Source organism: Cyprinus carpio, chromosome B21 (assembly GCF_018340385.1).
Source record: "Cyprinus carpio isolate SPL01 chromosome B21, ASM1834038v1, whole genome shotgun sequence".
Taxonomy (NCBI): domain Eukaryota; kingdom Metazoa; phylum Chordata; class Actinopteri; order Cypriniformes; family Cyprinidae; genus Cyprinus; species Cyprinus carpio.
The window spans coordinates 1,525,873-1,532,418 of record NC_056617.1 but is presented as its reverse complement, the minus strand read 5'-3'; the positions used below and the strand labels follow the sequence as shown (position 1 = coordinate 1,532,418).

The window sequence follows — 6,546 nt, the reverse complement described above, 5'->3', positions numbered from 1 at the left end:
AGACCCAAGAGATATATCATACTCCTCGTGAATCGAAGAAGCACCGAAGCGCACTTCGAGATCACGAGAGAGGATGCGTGGATCTGGTGACACCGTAAGCGAAAGGGACGGGCCCGAATGATCTGAAGACAAAAGACCTGTTGATGCAACTGTGGCTTATCTATTTATAGCCCCGTGTTGCGGACGTGCTCCGATGACGTCATCAACCGAAGCTATATTACCGCCGGGTCAATTCTATCGATGTGTTACACACATTATTCACAGCTGGTCACGAACAAGACGTTTCCCAATGCGCTGAGCAGCGCAGCATCGACTGAGGCTTTCGAAAGGGAACCTTTCTGTTTCACAAAAACTTCTTTGTGGCGAAAGGCGGTTCTTCAGATTATAAAAAGGTAAGAAAGAGATGGTTCTTTAAAGAACCTTTGACTGAATAGTTCTTTGTGGAACAAAAAGTGGTTGTTCTATGGCATCGTTGTGAAGAACCTTTTGAAGCATGTTTATTTTAAAATCATCAATTTCCTTGAGTGTTTTCTGCAGACTAGTTAACTGTCAGTTTGTGTTAAATAAGAAAAAAGGCAAACACACTTGATGAGGTGTTAATGAAAGAAATAATAATTTGTTGTTTGAGCTGCCTAAGCAGCTACTTTTACTAAAGCTTGTAACATTTTATTTAATTTGTCAGAAATAAATGTATGATGTCAAACATACGTATATTTACAGTGAAAACATATTTTCTCTGTAGATATCACACAGCAACCTCTTGAGAAACCTGTGATTGTATTCAAACAGAAGCAGAACAGATTTTGAGAGTGTCATGTCTGAATTTGCACAAATCTGTTGCTGGTAATCTGCTGAATAGTGCATATAGGAAAATACTGTCAATATTTTACATTTTAGTACCAGTTGTTTTCCAAAATTGTTTCTGGATCCTGCACAACAGTGTATACACTTTGTGAATCTGTGACGACCCAATATACAAGCTCTGTGGTCAAAAGGGTATGATGGCACACATGTTGTCATGATGTAAGGCTGTGTTTGCCAAGGGCAGATACAGATGGCGCCATGACAAAGTACTGACTGTGCTAGCTGACATCCTAAAGCAGGAGAGGACCAGGAAATGGCAACATAAGAGGAAGCTACCACTTGGTATAACATTTGACAGGGCATAAGAGGAAGCTACCACTTGGTATAACATTTGTCAAGGAAGGGACAAAGCCACCAGGACCCAATAAATCCAGGGTAAGCCTCCTGCAGTCTGCCCAAGCATGAGAACTTAGGATAGACTTGAAGAGAAGGCTTCAGTTCCCAGATGTCATCCATACTACCTTAAAACCTGATGCAGTCCTGAAGGAAGTCTGAATGCTATTGAGACCCGGTGCAGGACTGTAAGGGACAAAGGCTGGCAGACATGGTTGTACCCAGTCGAGGTTGGATGCAGGGGCTTCCCAGCCCAGTCAGCCTGGAAGCTGATGACAGACTTTGGTCTGAGGGGGACTGAGAGAAACAAGGCTGTGCTGACCTGCCAACAGGAGAGTGTTATGGTTAAGGGTTGAAACACTTCAGGATGGTTGGTAACCATCTGATGACACAACCTCCTGGCTAAAGGCTCCAGTCATTGCAAAATGACTGAAGGAGAAGCATCCAAAGATGTATGTTACCACTTTTACTAAACACATTTGATTCATGTCCTCAGCTCATTAATAAAGACTCCAAGAGCTGAAATGGATGTTTCATATTCAAAGTGTGCACTGTTGGAAAAACAGCTACTCTGTGCACTAGAACTAGCACTAGAATGCCACAAAATAAAATGACATTAGACTTCCATTAGTGGGGGCTTTTGAAAATAGCAGTGTTGAGTTTCAGTGTAGTGTGGTGAAATGCAACTAAATGGTCAGTTGGTGAGATTTGAGGAAGTTAACACCCACAGGATGAGCTAATGATGTTTAAATGAAGAGCTGTAAATATAGAATGAAAAAAAAGACTGACAGAAACAAAAAATCACTGATAAGTGTCACATGTGTCTGCTGGGACTGATCATTCTCACAGGTAAAGAAATCTGATTATGATCTGTAAGATAAAAGATGTGTGTGAACAACCATCTATCCAAACAATTTAGTTTAATTACTCGGACATAGTGTCTGGAGTTTGAATATGCACAATTTTATTTTAATGAGATTCATTAAGTCATTACGTTGTTATCTCAGAATAATTTTTATTTAATAATGTTTTTTTTTATTATTTATTTGGTGTAATTATTTTTTTATTTTATTCTTTAATGCATATACTGCTGTCACAACTTCAGAGGTATTCAGCACATTTATGGCCATATTACCATTGTGCTTTTTATTCTATCAGTCTTTCTTTAATTTTTTTTATATTTAGAATCAAATAAACAATAGGACACTAAGAGTTTATTTAAACTGTATTTCATAATCAAGTCACTAACCCACATTATTATTATTATTATATGTAGGTATCAGAGGAGCAGAAGTGACATGGAGCTATGACAGACATTCAGAGGCAGTCAAACTGATTAATATAAAATGATTTTATTTACAAGTGTCATATTTGTGAATGGAAAATTCATTTTGAAGAATAGCTATGCTTTGTTTGTCTGTTAGTTGTGAAGAATATTTATGAAGCTAATTATTCTTCATAATGAATTTTAAGAAAAACAAAAAGATTAGAAAAATATAATTTGACTGTGGTCTATATAGGCCAATAGTTTATAATAATTCTGTTTTTTTTTTATTTTTTATGAGACTGCAGATCACAATAAAATAAGTCTTGACAACATCTTTAAAATGAGAGAAATTCCTGACATTTTAATTTATTTTACTTTCTTTGACTGCCGAAAAAAAAATAGTAAAAATATTTAAAACTTTTTATTTTTAAATTTTTAAAAAAGCAACAACACAAGATGTAATCAAGAAAAAAAAAAGACAAAATAACAAAATTAATGATATTTGAAAGTTAACACATATACAATTGCTGGCATCAGTCACAAATGTTAAACATGACTGGCAACGACTGGTTCATGAATTCTCAGATTCTAATCTTTTAGACACCACACACTAGGACTTCATCTGCTGATTGCAAACAGCAACTGAGCCCAACTTAAACAGACCCAGACCCACCAAATTACATTGATAATTGGCCTGACAGTCATGTAGTGTGTTCTTGGCACAACAAAATTATTAAAACACTATATTCTTTGAAACTTAATTTGACGTTTGAAAAAGTGCACTTTTTAAGAGTGAAAAGAAACAGTCATAGAAGTGTCTCTCTTTAGATACACTCAAGTATTTTAATAATATTATATTATCTGCAAGTACCCTGTACACATTTTATATACTTTTAAGATTCAAAGTGTATTTTAATAATATTATATTATCTGCAAGTACCCTGTACACATTTTATATACTTTTAAGATTCAAAGTACAACTCTCGCGTCCGGTGTAGACACAGTTAGACAGTGTCTGCTCTATTACAAATAATTTATATTTAAAAAAAATAAAAAAATAAAAAATAAATAACCTAAACCAGTGGCATTACAAGATGGAAATATAGACTATAAAATATATTTACACTTGCTCTGTCCTACGTTCATGAAACCGACTCACTTGCCAGGTTTAATCTTAACATCTCTTAACGCCGAGTGTGCACTTGGATGCTAGAAAAAAAAAAAAAAAAAAAAAAAAAACAATTGTGGTTTTTCTATTTTTAATTTATTTCTGTTTTTTTTTTTATAAAAATAATATTTATTCATCTTGTCTCAGTTTGACTGGTAAATGATAAGGAACGATATTAAAACTTGTTTTGTCATCTGAATATTGATTTTAAGTAGGGGCAAAAAATCCATTTAAATCATAAATCTGGGATTCTTTTTTTTTTAGGCCATATCGCCCAGCCCTAATTGCAAATCATCTGAACATAGTGTCAGTACATCTCGTCATAAATAGAACGAGGCATGGGTTCTATTGTCTTTTGTCGGATCGCGCCACTAGTGTCCGGTTTAGGCATGGCGTGAGTTTTTTAATGGGTTATGTTATAGCCCTGTTGGTTTTTAATGATTTTATGAAATATCTGTATTGACTGCATAATCATATCCAGGGGCGTCGGACTGGGGGTAAAACCAGTACTGATTACCAGGGCCCCAAAGGAAGAGAGGGCCCTTGAAAAGTCTGGAATATATTTTATTTTACCTGGATATTTTCATTGGGGGGTCATGGGGGCCCATCAGGACTGCCTGTGCATAGTGCCCGGGATCTTGTGCAATGCCCCGATCATATCATCGTATTATTTACTGCCATGCGAGCCACAAATGTAAAGGTTGGCTAGTCGCACAACGAGTAACACTGCTGCAGGTTGCTTTTTTGGTGGGTGGTCTTGTTCATTTCGTAGTGCAAACATATTCATTACATTTAATGTCCTTATTTTTCACAAGGAAAATTATACTGGAACAACAGTCTGGGCTGTGAGATGAGAACAGAGACAAATTGAGCTTTAACCACTAACCATCAACCACCTGCTGACTGACGAGAAAACATCATTAGCTTGTGAGGGACAAAGACAAACTGAACCACGGTGATCTGAACTGAAGACAGAGACTGTAGTAACACATTTCAGTTTCATTCAGGTAAGCTCTCATCAGTGTGATTTAATGCATATTTTAATGTGAAAGTGATATAATTATTATTATTATTATTATTATTTTGTATTTCGCTCTCATAATGTGAAAATGAAAATAGAAACTGGTTAAACGAAAACTATTCCACTGGAATTACATTCTTTACTGTGAGAATAATTAAAAGCAGTGAAACAAAACATATTTACTTATTTTATATCTCAGAATGATGGAAAACACTTAAAATAGTTTGTGAACTCAACATATATTTATGTTACAAATAACTGTTTTATTAGAGTATTACTGAACACGACTAGCTGAGTAGCATTAGTCTGAGCACACCAAGTAGCCTACGCTGCATTCTCAGACTCAACCTGACTTGTAAAAACACAGAGAAACAGATGTCCACTGATGTTTAGTATTTTTCTATTTAAAATCTTATGTATTTCCTAGTTACCAGCCAGTTTCAACATTTCTCTAAAAGATTTAATCTAATCTAAAAAATTTAAATTCACTGAGCTCTGATTTAACTATGACAGTGTAACCATGATTAATTAGAGCAAGTCATTCCATTAAACAGAGCTGTAAATGTATGAAACAGCTATGTTTTGAATTATTCACACTATCACTCAATATCTGAAACAGCTATGCAATATAAAACTTTTCTTTTCTTTCAGCAACATGAACGGTGAAAATCAGACCTTAAAGAATGAATACAGTGATCTTCCTACTGATTATGTCCCTAATAAAACTCAATATGATTCTTCAAAAATCAGAATGAGTATCTTCCTCATCGCTAGTGTTTGTGTGGGTCTTCCAGCTCTGGTTTGGGCTTTTCGTCTTCTGCACATTCACAGAAAGATCAGAGGCCGAATCTCAGTCTTTATCCTCCTCCTCCTCCTCAATGACCTGATACAATTGCCCATTTATCTATATATAGTGACATGTATACTGGCAAAATACAGATCCGTTATCCATGAGCTTTACCAGTTTTGGTTGGGATTACATTGGTGTGGTTTTCATCTGCATCAGCTGGTGGCTCTGGAGGGGGTTTTGACTCTAAAATATCCGCTTTGTTCTGCTCGTATTTTTTTTCTCACTGCCCTGTTTCATAATATTCTTCATTGTTGTTTTTTTTTTTTATATTGTGTGTGTTTTTTTTTTTTTTTTTTGTTGTGCATGTTATGTCAGTATTCAGTCTCAGCACAAGTTTTGTTCCTCTAATCGTTTTGGCTGTAACATCTACAATCACCTGTAAAGCCTCTTCCACTCCTGTCAGCAAAAACATACGTTCAGTGCTCACTGTTGCTATTCTTACATTTGTTATGATGTACTTACCTTTCATGTTGATCAGCTGGTTGAATTTCTTTCATTTATATACATATGTCGACAGTTCTTGGTTCATAATGTCTTTCTGTTTGATGAATTTGAGAGTGATTTCAGACCCTATTCTGTGTGTTTTGGTCTGCAGAGAAAATCTCAGAGATGTTCAGACACCACAAACACACACAGAACCCAACGCTGATGAGATGTCAGTCTGAACTTGAGTATCATTAGTCCTCAGGTCTGAATTTGGCTTCAAAACAAAACATAAAACGACCTGTATAATGAAAAAGAATTAATAAAAGAAATAATATATGACTTAAAGATTGATTAATTTGAAAGGTTTGTGATTGCTAAAAGTGAAAGTGTGCTCTCTATGCCACAAACAGCACAAATTGAGTTTCCATCTCTTTACTGATCATTTTGAAAGTTTGTTTAATATTGTAATTTATAAACAATATGTAAAAAAGTAAAATCTAAATTTGTCATGTTTGTTGTTTATGATTTATTTCAATATTCAGCAACTGAAAGTATTGTAACGGGGCTTCCCATATTAAAAAAGTGTAACATTCAATGTGATTTCAGCAGTCAATTAT

General features: G+C 35.2%; 1 long non-coding RNA gene across 1 annotated transcript; it reads left to right on the top strand.

Moving 5' to 3' along the window:
- The first annotated feature begins 1,243 nt into the window (after positions 1-1,243).
- LOC109087266 lies at positions 1,244-5,707 on the top strand. The gene is made up of 3 exons (XR_006157635.1): positions 1,244-2,046; positions 4,448-4,639; positions 5,305-5,707. It is a non-coding gene; the product is annotated as an uncharacterized LOC109087266 (long non-coding RNA).
- Positions 5,708-6,546: the final 839 nt, after the last annotated feature.